Consider the following 16056-nt stretch of genomic DNA (forward strand, 5'->3'; position numbering starts at 1 on the left):
CGCAGAGTCTATGGTGAGTTTCATCATGATGCTACAGCAGCATGTCCACACCCTTAATTCTCCACTGATGAAACACGATGGCCCTCGGTGCTCTGTTTCTGATCTCTGTCTGCGGAGGTGGGGAAAAGTGTGGGTGTCTGTATGTGTGTGTGTTTAACAACTTTAACACAAAGGCCTATTGGGAAAGTTGTGAGTAGCTCTCTCTCCCTATGACTGTTTGCCATTAGGAAAGAAATTACATAAAGAAAAAATTACAGCTTGCACATTTATTATTAGGTGTAAAGTTGAGACAGGATTTAGTTTGATCGGTCTGAATCATTTTGAAGAGGATGCTGCAAAAACTTTGCAGAACTGAGAGGAATTGCAGAATTGGTAATAATTCTCTGTGGGCTTGTTGCTTCACATGATACCTTTAATATTACACATCTTCATTTGTTCTGCTGTTCATATGAAAATACTGATTAAAGCAGCTTTAATGAGCCTCTTAAGCAGCTGCCAAAACATCCCTGAGGGTTGAGGAAGCATCATCATGCTGGATGTCACCAGTTAGCCTAACATTGCTTTATATTAACCCTTAAAGCTTTCTGCTGTCTGCTGCTGAGCAAATTATGTGTGAGAAGATAAAGTCAAAAGAAATTACTAACTTGCTTCATGAAAGTCTTCCAAAACTTTATTACTCTAGAGAAAACTGTTACAGGTCTTTAGTGTCAGCTGGTGGTTGTAGCCAAGTTGGAACAGAAAAAAGACACTTGGCAGCAGAGTTTGGTGGATACAACTTTTGAATCAGTACCTGGGACTGGGGATTTGTTGCTGAACGTGCCTTCAGAATTTTGAACCTCTTTTCCACCAAGGCAGGTTGAAGGAGCAGGTTCTTTGTGCCAAAGAACTGGATCTTGTCCAAGAAATTGGTTCGAGAGCAGCACCAAGACTCCACTCGTCTAGAACCAAGAACTGCTCACATCTGGATCTGCAGGTTGGATTATTGTGATCAACAAGACCGATTAAAACTTTGTGTCTGCCATTTGTAAGAATTTGGAAAGAGACGATGTAGTCTGCCATTGTTGCTGCTGCAAGGGTTGCTGGGAAAGCAGACTTATACAGTGACATAATGACATGGCTTAAACCAGTTCTTGGATGGAGTTGAACCAACTCCGAACCGGGACAAGCATCAGCCCAGAGCTAGCACCTAGGTTGAAGTTCCAATGTTCCTTAAAGTTTTTGGTGGTGTATTTTCCTTTTACTGAAGAAAGTGAAGGTGGTTTATTTATTTATTTATCCAAAATATTTCTGTGCATTCTCAAACAATACAACAAGATGTGGAACTAAGATTCAATAAGAACAAGAGCAGCAGAATCAGAATCAATAAAACAACCAAATAGAAAATATATATAACATCTGTGAACATCTAAAGCTTGTTGTGCAACTTGAAGCTTCCGTCCAGGCCAAAGAGATCTCATGGAGCCACCACATAACAACTGCACCGAATCTGAGACATGCTCTTCAGCATCTGGAGTCACTGCTAATGAGGAGTCTGTTGTTACCTTTCTGCAGAGCTCTCGAGAGCAGGAGCTCGGGGAATGATCCATCTCAGCCAGAGACAAATGAGATTCTTTAAGAGAACAGGGCTGGAGGAAAGCCCGGGGAGCACACAGACACACAGCAATAATAAATATCTCCTCTGGACTCTCAGCCAAACACTGGGAGTAATATGAAAGTAACTGTGCACCACCAGTGTATGTGCCTTTGAATGAGTGTGTATGTGTGTGTATCTGTGTGTGTGTGTGTGTGTGTGTGAGGAAGTCGTGCATGAATGCAGCAACTACTAAAACAGTCATCATGGTCCAGTTCCAAAAAGTGAATAACTAGCATCTGTGTTGTGAAATTCCCCCCTTTAATACATTCTTTCTGTCCCCCTCTGACTCCAGCATGTGATCAGCTTTAGGTGAAGAGCAATAAAACTGATGGTCTGACAAGAGTCTTTAAAACACTGAACCCTCAGCCACATGTAGACTGGTACTCCTCCTCTGGATGTTGACAGTTTGTACTGTTACTAACTGCTGTAATAAACTATATAGAAAATCTGATTTGTAAGTAAAAGTGCAAATAACAAGCTGCAATTATCACAATGACATCTCAGTGAAATACCCGATGAAGATGTAATGTGCAGTGTTGTGCAAGTTCACACTTTACAAGAGCTAAACCAGTAAGTTCAGTTCACAAAGGTTAAAATGAAGTTGTTCACATTCATTTCTTCCATTTAAAAAAAAAGCTTTTTCAGTAGAACCTCTTCCATCCTTCCATGTCAGCCTCAAATGACTGCCACTTCTCAAACCACATGAACTACTGTTTACTATTACAGAGAGATTACTTTTAAAAGATGAGAAAAACCAATGTGAGTATATGTTTTATGTGTATATGCTGAGTTTGACTCAGGTGGAGGTTCATGTTTAGGGCTAAGGTAAGAGTGGTCGGATGCTTCAGCTCGATGTGTCCTTTCAGATTCATTACTGATGTGTCTGTTTATTCAGACCTGGAGAGATTTTTTTTGAGTTTTTTCTGTTGGAATCTGAACGGATTTGTTCATTAAGTCTTCAAATGTTCATATGAACCGACTTCAGCAGCACCAGGAGCTGAGCTGTTAGACACCACACCTGACACATGCCAGGTGCTGTAAATCCTCCTGTGCAGCCATAAAACTCTTCTTCTGGTGAGTTTTTGGCGGTTGGCAGCTACAGCTTTTTGGTTCACTACCGCCACCTTCCGATGTGTGAGCGTTGTTCACTCTGGTGAGAACTCACGTCAATTAGTTGCAATCAGACATGTTCAGTTCATCGTTCATCACCAAAAAATGAGTGCATTCAATGAACAATGCTCATTTACACTGGTAGTGTGTGTTAAAGCTGCATCATCAATTCATGTATTCACAATAGATCAAATGAATACAGGTGATGTAAAAGGTCTCAGTCCTAATGTCCCTGCTGCTCTACATTCTCATGGACAAAACTTAGATATTCCACTGAACACTAACTGCCCAGAAAACAGAAGACAAAGTTGTAACAAGAGACCAAACCGGAGCTAAAAGAGGGTTCATTGGTCTTTCATTTATCAGGTGGAACCCAGGAGACACTCCTACAAGCTGAAATACATTGATCAAAACACAGCTGAAACAAATGATGTCTTTAATCTAGATCCAGAAGAAATGTCCACCAACCAAATTCAGCTGAAATACAAAAGACACTTTTCACCTGCAAAACACAAAAACTATTTTTTTGAAGGGGAAAAGAGTAAATACAACCACACATCAAAAATGAACATTTACTCTACATACCACATTCACACAAGATCAGATTCTTGCCCAAGGACACTTCAACGTGAAGACTGGAGGGTCAAACCGCCAACCTTCTGATGAGCAGACGATCAATAAGTGGATGAGCCACTCTATGACTATTCAAGTCAGTACCTGTAACTTGATTTGTCAGAAATCAAAGCTTTTTTTAACCAGCTGAGTGTTTTTCATTTTGTGATTTAGGAGTTTTCACCCACTCACTCATTGTTGGCGAATCATTTCAAGTTCTGAGATTTTTTAGACACACACAGCAGGTTTAAGATCCACCCACTGATTTTCAGTGATGTTCATGTCAGAGGAATGTAGGGGCCGATCCAAAAATATAAATAGCACTAAAAGCATTCGTGTTTTTTTTTCCAGGTGCTTTTTAATTTCTCCATGTTCTCTAAACAGCAGATGCCAGCTTCAGTTGTGGGATGTGGCAGCAGCAGGTGAAATGTCCAAAGACTACAGCTGAGACCAAATGCTGCTGCCAGGCTTTTAACAAAGGCAACTGCATCGCATCGATCTTTGCTGCCTTTGCTTTGCTTTTTCATCACTGATGTGTTGTAATAGTTTTAATTGCTTATCTTGTTGTAGATTCATGTTTATGATTTATTACTTTAATCCCTTGTTCTTTCTTGAAAAGCACCTGGTAATTGTATTCCAAAATGAGCTCTATAAATCTAAAAATCTAAGTGAAGTCATTATTATTATTATTATTATGAACTGTTTTTGCTTTTGTTTTCAATCTCTCTTTATTTACGTATGATAGGGTGTATATTCATTTTTTTCCTGTGTGTCTACAGGGTTTCAACACACTGTAAATGTCCATACATTAATGGATAGAATGGAATGTCCAAAATATAACAGTTCCTTTTTAAGTGTGCTGACAGTTAGATTGATCTAGACTCATGTTGATACTGAAGTCAAATTGTGATTGTTATACAAGACCTGTGGTCCTGAAGGTAGAGCAGGTCGTCCACTAATCAGAAGGTCAGCGGTCTGATCTGCTGTTCCTCCAGTCCGCATATCAAAGTGTCTTTGGGTATGAAAGAACCCCAAATTGCCTCTAATGCTGTTCCATCAGTGTATGAGAGTGTGTGTATGGTAGAAAACACTGTATGAATGTGTGTGTGTGAATGGCTGAATGTGGCCTGTAGTGTGACACTTTGAGTGGTCAATAGGACTAGAAAAGCTTTATAGAACTGAACTGAGAGAGTTTTTTATATCCTCACTCTGGATTTTGTTTATCCATCATTGACATTATGTACTTGTGGCACCCCTGAGAGGGAATGGCCACATTAATATTATTTTGTGTATAAAGCCTATGTATGAATGGGACACTTTCATTAATATATGTATTTATTTTCATTTATTTTATTCAAAAGTAGAGAACTATATGAAAGGGGTCATTTTATTTTGAAAAGCAGTCGGGCGGAACGTTTGTGGTCACTCCAGGTGTTCGGGGGTACGGTAAAGGAGCCCCACCTTTCGCTTCTACCTCAGACACGTGCTGGAGGAAAACAGAGACGCTTGGTGTCTTCATTACTCCGCTCTTCACCTGCTTTTACAGGTAACATATTTGTCACCACGGTCCTCATCCTTGGGACCCGTAACATACTGTATGTGATGATGTGTCTTTAGGTTTTACGCATCAGTCAGGTTCTGTGCAGAATCTGAAAACTTCCAACACCACTCCCACGGGGAGTCTCTTGAAGGACTCTGAAATCGGCAGCAATCCATGTTGCTGACCCTGGGATGAACAGAAACAGACTGATTGAAGTGAAGAGGCAGCAAGAGCTTAGTAAACGGGAGAGTTATGACAAATGCTGATTATGTTGAGGTTAATCATGAGTGAATGTCACAGTAGGAGAGGGGGGGGGGGGGGGGGGGGGCATCACCTCCAGGACCTGGACTGGTAGATACATGTGGAAGTGATCAGGGAGCTGCTCTGGACTGGGGAACGCCACAGGATCAATGTCACCATCTGTGTGTGTGTGTGCGTGTGTGCGTGTGTGCGTGTGTGCGTGCGTGTGTGTGTGTGAGAAGAGTCAAGTGAGCATGGAGTGATGCTTCACTGGCTTTTTGGGGTTTGGTTTTATCTTGTATTCATTCATTAATTTATATATATTTCACTTTACACTCATGCACTGCAAACACAACTGATGTTACTGATAGTTCAAATTAGTTAGTTAGAATTTTAAAACTCTTTTTCCTTCCTTTGAACCAGGTTGTTTGGTTGTTTTGGCACTTTGGCCTCACCTGTAACTGTAACTGTAAAACTAAACTGAGTGTACTTAGACAGTTAAACTGGTACATTAGTTAATCTTCTGTTTAGTCCTCTGTTGTAGATTCCCTCTGAAGCATTATTACACCGTACTGAACAAAAGCTGCTGACCATTTAAAAATTGAAATTGGAGCCAATCATCTGAACGAGTCCATGAAAAACATTCTACAAGCTGATTTGGTTGAAGAGGGGAAAAGGAAGAACTGTGTGTGACAAATCTGACATTTAAAAAACAGAGCACAAAGAGCTTTTAATGTTACAGGTGCAGCATGAAAAACTCATACAGCAAAGGGAATTAGAAGTTGAAGTAATGAAACTAAAGCAGAGCAGGGAAAATTGAAGATAACAACATAAACTAAACCACGGTCGAGGCAGATAGAATATCAGCTAGTGAGTTGATTGACAACAGCACAGCTGCAGGTACATCTTCTGTTCCTCAAGTTGACATTGACAGTAATTTGAAGTTTCTGCTAAAATTTTATGAATAAGACCCAGACACAGTCTTTTATATGTTTGAGCAGATTCCAGATTCCAGGAATCGGCCTGATCAGGTTCGTACCTTAATCCTACAGTCTGTCTTTACTGGTAAAACCCATATGCGGCTTTAACATCTGAAGAATGTAAAGACTATGGTAAGAGAAAAGCAGCAGTCTAGAGGGACTATGAATTGGTTTCAGAGGATTATAGACAAAGTTTTAGAGCCTGGAAAATATCTGACAGGCAAACGTGGAATTTCCTGAGGATTTGGTATCAGTTTAATCATTGGTATTCCGTACCCAGTGTTGGTACATTTGAAGAACTGTGCAACTTTAAACAATCTGTACCTACCTACCAGAGAATGGATTGAGCCATCTTCTGCTTCTTGGTCTTCTGAATGTTTTCTTGTTAAAAAGGTAGAACATCAATTTTAAGCCTTGTATTGATTTGCAAAGTTAATACAGTTAAAAAAACAGATTTCTGTCTTTTACCCATGATGGGAGATTTCACAGATAAAGTTCAGGCAACTCAGGCTTCTTCTTCTTTCATCAGCCTTCTAGTCTCTGTCCCTATACTTAGGGGTGTAGTGATTCTCCAAATCAGTGGTTCAGTTCAGATCAGTCCTTGATGTTTGAGCCATGGTTTGTTTAATTGGGGGGTTGGGGGATGCCCAAACCATTCCCACACTGCCCAGGGGACTGCATTTACAGGGTTGTTAAGGTTATTAACAATCATGTGACACATACAGTTGGAAGACAATAAAATTGGTGTAATGTGTAATATAACAAAATCTACAACTTGCCCTAACTAGAATGATAATTTCCCAATTTACTGGTATAGAAGCCAAATTTGGTTTTTGGAGCTGAATATTATTTATTGTTATTTCATTTTTATATTGAGTCATGCTGACACACCTCTTAACAGTTATGTAGCTCTACAGGCATTAAAATGAACAGAGAAGTTATTTTTAATACCTGCAGAGCTACATCCATGTCCAATCAAAGCCTCACTGACACAAGTAGCAGTAGGGCAGAAAGGAACCGCTTGGTTCTATATTCTCCACACGAGATCGTGGAGGTCTGTATCACAGTTTTACTCTTGGTTTCAGAACTGTTACACCCTTTTCTGTTACACATTTCAGAGGTTGATGAATGAGGGGGTTTCTGGTTAGCATGGATGTATTGTTTTAGATGATGCAATCATCTGTAGTCATTTCAACTTTGCTGAATGTAGGTTTTCAGAGCCACTGTCACATATTTTGGAAAAGTGGTGGGGCAAAGTGAAGTGTGGCCAGTGGATGCAAAGGATATATAACAGGCATTTACAATCCCCTCTACTAAAAGAGGGGAATACCCTATTGTGGTTCCCCTCACTAACCATCTTAAAGCTGAGGCTTCTGACAAGGTGAAACCCCCGTTGTTCTCAGCACAAGGACTGGCTGCTCCTCAGTCAGGGGAACTAGTCCATTTCCAAATTGATGCCAGCAATGTTGGTGCTGTGCTGTTTTATTACAAACAGATGTACATTGTGTGGCTCAGCCAAACAGCTACCTTAGTTTAAGTTTTACCAGTGAAACAATTGTGTGATAAAGAAGGAGGCACCCCCCTTGTTTGGGAGGTGCAAGAGCCTTGTTGGTTCAATTGTCGATTTTGTAGTTTATACGGATCACAACTAACCAATGAAATGGGCTCGTGATGAGCTGTTTGCTTATGCCCTGCCTCATCATGTTTTCTGCTCTACATTCCTTCTGTGTGGGACAGTAAGAAGTAGTAACAAAGATTAAAGCCTGTTAGTTGTGTCTTGGGTGTGTGTTGATTGAGGGTGTATGATTAAAGATACATGCGTGCATATGTACATACGTGCTGGGACACATCATCAGTGATGTTTCTGAGGTCATTAGGTGTTTCGGGCCTTTAAACGTCATACACCCTCGCTCGGGCAACCCAGCGGGAGTTGATCAGGCTCTGGTTTGTGTCCCAGAGGCATTAGCCCACATGTAACTCCCCCTTAGCCACAGCCATCTGGAGGCTCTCTTGGCAGCTTCCATGGTCAACTTGATGGCTTTTCTTTTATCAACCCTGGTGATACCAAGAGCACTGTCTGCTCTATGAGGAGCACCTGCCTTGAACAAGCTGAAGATAGCACCATGTTTGGCCTCAGTGTGATTGCCACGACCGGGAACAGCTGCCCTCCCCAAGTCAACTCGCAGATCCCAGGTTGATCTCCTGGTAGGGGCTGCGCCTGCTGCTGCTCACCAGCTCTCACCAATCTTCTTCTGGTCACGAACATGTTTGTTCTTAGCCATGGCCTTCCAGAGCCTCTGCTATGGTCTTAAGTCTGGGTTCTGCCTGTCAGATGTTAGAGATCCTGTTCTCCAGTGCACCATCCCACCTAGTACATGCTCCCTGCTGCCGCAGGCCCACCATCCTGCTGGTCTGTTCCTCCTCGATACCTGCCTTTTCCTTTTTTGAGAGTGAAGTAGGAAGTGTCTCTGTATGATGACAAACACTTGTACTGGCTGTTCATCAGTCAGTCTCTCTTCCTCTCTGGGTATGTGGTTTGTTTGTGTTCAGTTTTGTCTTGTGTTCATTTTCTGAAATGACTTTGAGATAAAAGACTTTGTTTTCATCATTTGTACAGTATGCATGTCAAATACAAGCGAGTTGACACCAGTTTCTCACGGCTCTCAATGTGTACGTATAAGTGGGTGAAAAATACAGGTTCCAGATCAACTGATGAGTTTGTACACTGTTTGTCCTTGGTTCAGTTTCTTTTCACACAGAGAAAAATCCACATGAACCAAAATACATCACCACAAACTACATGAGAACATTCACTCCGCTTATTGGTCAGATGTGTCTGGGCTGCTACAGTTTGCATACAGTGCTGCATCCCAGAATGCAAAGCAAAAGTGGCTACAAGAGCCTTTTATCTCAAACCTAGGTACTGAGTTCCAAAGTCGCTCCAAAGTTTGTTTGGGACTGGACCAAGACCATCTTGGTGCAGTTATATTGGTGCAATTACTGTGTTCGCACCTGCCAAATGACACCAAGGTGAGAAAACATGCTCAACTAACCAGACTGAAAAGGTGAGCTGTAACTACAGCTGTGAATTAAATGTATTGGTCTGCACATTAAAACACAAGGCTCCAAGAGCCATTGAACTATTTACTGAGTGTGGGAAGTTGGTCAATGAATGGGTGAATGGTTGGATGATTTTCTATATCATATTATGTAGTCACTATATTACCATGCATACCGTAATGGAAATAATAAAGAATAATTAGTTAGCATACATTATTAGTGTTTACAGAAGACATAAGTAAATCCAGGATAGAACATTATACAACTACATTCTCCTCAAAATGAAAACAATTTGCTTCAATTACAGGGTTAAATTTATCTCAAAGGAAATATACTAAGTAGCTCCAACACAATATATGATCTGCCTCAAAGGTAAATATCAAACGGCTTCAAACAATATTTCAGGATGTGTTAAGAGGTAAAATACACTCACAAATTAGGGTTCATACCATGTAAACATAATTTAAGAGAAATAAACAATAAGTAATCTCAAACAATGGCAAATCAGTTTAAACAACTTACTGGTGTGCAGCAAAAGGATTTGGAAAGAACACACACAGTCCTCATATAACCTCCTCTACCTAATCTCTTCTCCTGTGCTCTGACAGGTGAATCTCTCCACCCACAGAGTCTCACAGAATTGTCAGTAAAGCTTCAGATTCTTGAACACATCCACATCACCAAGATAAATTTAGAGGCTCATTGATGTGTGTCTACTGCAGTGCGGTAAATTCAACGAGAGGCATAGAGAGGAGTAACTGTGGAGGGAAAGCCCGACCTCATGCTTGCAGGGCAGTACTGGCGACTCTCTTCAACGATAGTTTGTCCAAAAAGTTGCTAGATTTGTCGCTCTGTGCTCTTTTGAAGAAAAGGTCACTAAAGGCACTTATTCGGAGGTCAAGTTAAAAGCATGAGGACAACCCCCAATGACACAATAGAAACTTTTTCTGCCAATTCATGGCAGAAGAGCAACAACCAAAGGAGAAACTTAAACACTCGGCCAGCCAACCAACAGTGTAACTACATCACTCAGTCCCACGGCATTCAGCCAACCAATGGTGTAACTTCATCACTCAGTCAGTCACTCAGTCTTGTCTGCAACAGCAGGGCCAGCCCTGCTGTTGCAGACAAGCCAAAAACATAAACCAAAAACTAAAGATTTACATCTTGTTGTGTGATGCATTTTGAGGATTCAGCGGCAGAGGAAACACTGACACACACATAAACATCGTCAAAGGGAATTCCTGTTGCATTCCTCGAAGTTTTAGAGAGGAAAAAAATGTTATTTTAAAGGTGATTCTGGTTTATTCCATTTGGGTCTTATTTTGTACTTTTGTCCATATTTGCTATCAGCTATGATAACATTACAAGTTAACAGTTAACTGCTCAGATCTGGGAACATGGTGACATGACAACAACAAAGTCAGGTCAAGAAGCACAATCAGTCAGATGATCAATCCAGATACACTTTATTTGGAGGTCAAGCTAAAAGTAAGCACATCTGAAAACTCGTGACATTTGGCTGAGTTGGTAACACTGCATGTGGACAACCCCCAATGACAATTCATGCCAATTCATGGCGGAAGAGCAACAACCAAAGGAGAAACTTAAACACTCGGCCAGCCAAGCAAGAGTGTAACTACATAACTCAGTCCCACGGCATTCAGCCAACCAATGGTGTAACTTCATCACTCAGTCAGTCAGTGACATTTGTTTTTGCAGGGCTGGCCCTGCTGTTGCACACAAGCCAAAAACATAAACCAAAAACTAAAGATTTACATCTTCAGAACCACGCTCCACATTATCATGCATTCATTTGTTAATTTTCTCCATTCACCCACACTCACCTGCATGCACACATCTCTACATAAACACATGCACATACACATTTGAATACGAAAAAAATCTTTGACGTATAAACATGGACCCACAAACCCACACACAAACCCACACACACACACACACACACACAAGTATGCACATGGGAAAATGCTCTACCCTGGCTTGGATCCATAATGACCCACTATGACATATTCAAACCTCAGCCCCCCTATTCTCCCCACCCCCACTGTGGTGACGTGTGTGTTGCAGGAATCCCCTCTTGGCTCTCGTTCACATCTTTAGCCAGCCGTTAGCTGTGGTCTGGCAGCAGGACCCTGTGACATTTCTTCCTTGTCAGAGCTGTTGCGCCATAACAAGCTGAGCAATGGATTTACTGCCAGAGTCTCTTTGTAGGCCAGCCAGGCTAATGGAGAGGAGGCCAGCACTGGAAAATACCCTGAGTTCTGCTGGAAAAGCCTCCTTGGAAACGCCTGCGACTCTCCAGGGATTGGAGAAGCCGAGAGGGCGCCCGGCCTGGCTCATGTTACGTGCTGGTTTATGTGTAAAATGTGTGGCTGAGTTTATGCATGTTATGAATGTCTGTGTGGTTCCTGAGAGAGGATGTGAGCTCGGGAGAGAAATTAAGTATGTGTCAAACTCCTCTCTCTGTGTTTGGGCCTTGTTCCCCCTGGCAACAGTGAAAACATGCATACTTTTTTTTGCTTAAAAAGTCCTTTCAGTACGTCTTCTTCACATGCTGGGCAGAAGAGCTGTGTGTGTGAGTGAATACGTGCAGTCAGTGTACAGTGTGGCAGTCCCTCCTGTATATCCTCATGTGCAGGCACTGCAGTGAGCTCATGTGGAGATGATTTGACGATTCTCCCTCAGGAATGATGACAGGAATGACGGCAATGAAGATGATTAAATGGTGATGGTTTAAGAGGGCATGGCCAGTGAAATCACTTCGCGCCTCAGCTGGAGTGATGAGCTGCAGTGGTTAATAGGCTTCAGCCATGACGCTCTCCGCCTGGCTCAGTGTCCAAAGGGCATCTTGACTGTGCCGTACAAGTCCAACAGCACACCACAGTCTTCCCCTCATTAATTCTTTCTTAAATGGGTGAAAAGGCTTTTGAATTTAAACCATTAAAGCTGACAAAATCATTTGTGCAGGCCAGCAGCTGCTTGTTGTGACACACTCTGAGGATTCAGTGGCAGAGGAAACACTGACACACACATACACAGGGTCAAAGGGAATTCCTGTTGCATTCCTCGAAGTTTTAGAGGGAAAAAAAATATTATTTTAAAGGTGATTCTAGTTTACTGCATTTGGGTCTTATTTTGTACTTTTGTCCATATTTCCTATCAGCTATGATAACATTACAAGTTAACAGTTAACTGCTCAGATCTGGGAACATGGTGACATGACAACAACAAAGTCAGGTCAAGAAGCACAATCAGTCAGATGATCAATCCAGATACACTTTATTTGGAGGTCAAGCTAAAAGTAAGCACATCTGAAATGTTGTCAATAATCCCTCACTGCAGAGGAAAGCTTTTTGCACGAGAACACTAAGTGCAGCAGGCGAAAGTTGAATCAGGAAGTGGATCTCTAAATTGATAGACATTTACAATTAACAGTTTGGTTAACAGCTTATGGTTTGAACAATAATCATAGTGCAGCACATCAAGGAATTATTCAGGATGATAGACAGGACTAATTACCAGATGATTTTCAGTACTGCTCAAAGATGAACAGGAGTTGAACAATAACTCATTTGAGTAACATAAAAATACAGTCTTACATAAGCAGTAACTGTACACTCAAGAATATGAGGATTACAGAGACCTAACTATCCATGGTCACTTAAACCGGAGCTATAATGACACTTTGCTTCATTTGACTAATTACAATCAAAGTTCTTACAGCCCAAAACTCAGCTATTTGCAGATGAGAAATTATGTTTGACAAATCATTCCATCTTTCATCTTTCATCTTTTTAACTGTGCCCAGAGATAATTTATTGTTAGAACTTTTGCTGGATGCTAAAAAGCTAATTTCATCCTTTGTGTTTTTTTTCCAAACAAATTTGATAGGTCCAATGATGTTTGCAACAAAGCACAAAAAATAATAAAATCCTGTTCTGTTAACTCTAGGCTCTAACTAATCCAATTCAAAGTTACTCATAGACTACTCTACTCTAAGGCCACTGCACAAAATCTTTCCTGATCTCGCACCAATTGCATAAAGGTGAAACATTGCAGAGTGCATGCTTACTCAGCACTGCTGGATTTGTCTAAAACTTGTACCTTTGTCAGTGTTGATATACTACTGAGAATGCAACCTGAACTGTATTTCATTTGTTTATTTACTTTCTTCCCTTTTCTTTTTTTTCAGGGGAGGGAGTGATTATGTGACTTTAAATGTATTTATTAATTTACTGTCATTTTAGTAAGTACTGTACCTCTCTACTTTATTTGACTATGTTTTGTCTTCCTGTTTTTCATTATGTAAAACCACCATAAATTGGTGCAGTGGTTAGCACTGTCGCCTCACAGCGAGAAGGTTCTGGGTTCAAACACTGGGCCTGGGCCTTTCTGTGTGGAGTTTGCATGTTCTACCTGTGCCTGCGTGGGTTCTCTCCAGGTGCTCCGGCTTCCTCCCACAGTCCAAAGACATGCAGGTTAGGTTAATTGGTGACTCTAAAGTGCCCATAGGTGTGAATGTGGGTGATGTATGTCTCTACATGTCAGCCCTGTGATGGACTGGTGACCTGTCCAGGGTGGACCCTGCTCTTGCCCAATGTCAGCTGGGATTGGCTCCAGCCCCCCTGCAACCCTATAAGGATAAGCAGTATAGATAATGGATGGATGGAAAAGCACCATAAATTAAATGTTCAAACCAAAGACATAATCACCAAACACCATCACTTTGATATTATTAGGCTTATTTTGTCAGAATTGAAAAGGCACCTTCAGAGTCACTATACAACTGTTTTCACAGGCTCAGTAATAATAACTATGATTAGTAGTAGTTACGTGTGAAACTGTGGAGTGGCCCTTTAAAATTTGATCATCTGTGTTTTTTGCTGCCATAATCCAAACTCTTCTGCCCCATATACCACAGCCTGTTATCACATGACCAAAGCTCCACAGACCAACTGAAGAAAAGGTGGACTGAGCTTGTCCCAAGGTCGAGAATAAACATGTTCAAGCATCCACAAAATTTCTTCATTGTTTTAAAGCCAATCCTCCACCTCTGACTCCACTAACAGTGATTTCCTGTTCCTGTTTCACTTTCACTGTCCCTGCCATCCCATCACACATCCATGTGTGAACTTTCCATGGCTGCTCATGTGTGGACACGGGCAGTTTACCAAGCTCGCGTCTGCATGTGTGTCTGTGCAGTGTGACAGTGTGTGCGTACTTTAGTGTGTATCCCTGCAGCCTCCCTCAGGCCCACAGGATGGGGGACCACTGGCCTTCTGAGTCTGCAGGAAACAGATGATCGTCCACTGTCACACAGGGAAGAAAGAGATGCAGCAGGGGTGAAGGGTCAGGGTCGGGGTCAAGGGTCATTGATCTAAGGTCTGGAGGAGGGTGGAGGCCCAACCACAGCTGTGTCGTAGACAGGCAGCATTTTCCAGGTGCTGCTGTTAAATAACTGCTGCTGACTGACATGTGTGAGAGGACCAGGGATCACCAGGATGTGTGCTGTGCATAGACAGACTGGATCTCCCCCATGACTATAACAAATCCACAGACTGAGACTGTCTGAGCTTAAGAAAGTATCAACCACAGCAGCACAGAATATTAATGACCATGTTTTATTGTACTAAACGTTTGAGGGTTGTCACATGATACATTATGCAAAAATATTTCTACATGTAAAAACCAACAGGGCAGTTGTATCTACTGACAATGATGTTTGTGTTGCACTTAAACTGCTGTTTCTTACAGTTTTTTCTCAGACTTGAAATGTTCATTGACAATAAATCTGTTCAGAAATCATCACAAAAGATCTCCTTCTAATAAACTCTCTCCTCAGGCTGCAAACAGGAACTGTTACAAGCTGCAGCAGAGTTTTCATGGTGCAGTTTCAACATGACAGAAAGAAGAAAGAAAGAAGAAGCCAGTTCAATCAGTCTATTCACCATATATGGTAGACTTTACAGTGACAATTCCATGAACCAGTAAAAACCATGGACGAAAGATGGATGTAGCCTCTGTGATGTCACCCACAGGTTTCTGAAGAGTGGTTTTGCCATCTTGGCATTGTGTAACTGTAATCCAAAAATGTACTCACCCACCTGTCACTCAAAGAGGCCACACCCTCAATTCTACATAAGTCATAATAAAATGTAAATAGGTGAGTTATATGAACAGGTGTCATGAAGGAGGAAATTAGCTCTAGAGACCAAAACTGTTTTTGTACCAGGCTGTAAACATGTTTATTTCTGCTGTAAAGTCTATGGGGATTGAATCACTGCAGTTTTTGGTACTAAACAGGTTTTAAATCTTATGTTATTATATCTATGGAAAATTTGGATGATGACAGTCTTTTTGTAAAATCTCAGCATTTCCTCTGAAAGGTGAGTGGTAAGTAAAAGGTCCATGGTTTCATAAAAACTATGGCATTTAACAAAATGTTGACGTGGGAGATATTTTTCCATGACAAGGGTTAAGTGAACTGACTTATAAACTGTCCAGTAACTCTAACATCTGGCCACCGGCGGCAGCACTGAGCTCTACTCAGAACTGTGAGTAGTGTGAGTTGGCATTGTGTTGGTCCTATATCAGGGCCACTGGTTGACCACATTAATCACAGCGCTTTGGTGTGTTTTCACTTGTGGGCCTTTTTACTCATTTACTGAGTCACATTTTTCTGTCCATGAGGTGGAAACGGATTCTGTGAACCACATTAGGAAGCACTAACAGCTATCTCATGTAATACAAAATAGCAGAAATTTGGAATTTAAAAACTGTATACAGTATACAGTATATAGATATAGGTAAAGATATATGATATAGTTAGATGCTTCAGATTTATTGTGGTTTTTACT

This window comes from Seriola aureovittata, chromosome 6 (assembly GCF_021018895.1).
Source record: "Seriola aureovittata isolate HTS-2021-v1 ecotype China chromosome 6, ASM2101889v1, whole genome shotgun sequence".
In the NCBI taxonomy this organism is placed as follows: Eukaryota; Metazoa; Chordata; class Actinopteri; order Carangiformes; family Carangidae; genus Seriola; species Seriola aureovittata.